We start from the raw sequence: 687 nt of genomic DNA on the forward strand, positions 1-687 counted from the left end.
AAACATAATATATTCTTTACCACGAACACATCAAAATAACCGCCAGTTCTCTCACCAGCTAATCACCACCCGCACCTCACCCTTCCTCTGCAACGGTAAATCTTATCCTTATCTTATCACACTAGAAGAAAGAGTAAGCAGCGGCGCCTGGGAAAGGGGGGAGGGGACAAAAGGGAGAGAAAGTTAAATTTACATACAATGTGGAGTTGAGGCGAGGGCACGATAAAACGACCTTCTTGGCAAAAGTTTATTTTCATATCGCAGGGAAATTGAGCACGAAAAAAAAGCAATGCAAGCCGCACACGAAGGCAGAGAAGCCTCTACTGGAAATGTTTTGTTGTGGCCATGAATCCTCCTCCGTCCGAAGCCTGTCGCGCCTGCACCAAGGCTCTTACTCTCTGTCCTCTTCGAGGCAATGTAAAAGGAACGGGGATTGATTTGAGACGGGGGGGGGGGTAAAAGGCAGGGGAGGATGAGGGGGCATGGATTGGAGGGGGAGGGGGGAGTAGGGGTTGGTGGGGGAGGGGGAGTAGGGGTTGGTGGGGGAGGGGGGAGTAGGAAGAGGGGGCAGTTGGAGGGGGGGGGGCAGAAGAGGCATAAAAGGTGGACATACAAAAAAGGGCGAGTGTTGGGAGGGGGGGGATATGAAAAGGAATTCGGTGCAAACTGTTCGGCATTCGGATAAAC

Source organism: Penaeus monodon, chromosome 15 (assembly GCF_015228065.2).
Source record: "Penaeus monodon isolate SGIC_2016 chromosome 15, NSTDA_Pmon_1, whole genome shotgun sequence".
Taxonomy (NCBI): domain Eukaryota; kingdom Metazoa; phylum Arthropoda; class Malacostraca; order Decapoda; family Penaeidae; genus Penaeus; species Penaeus monodon.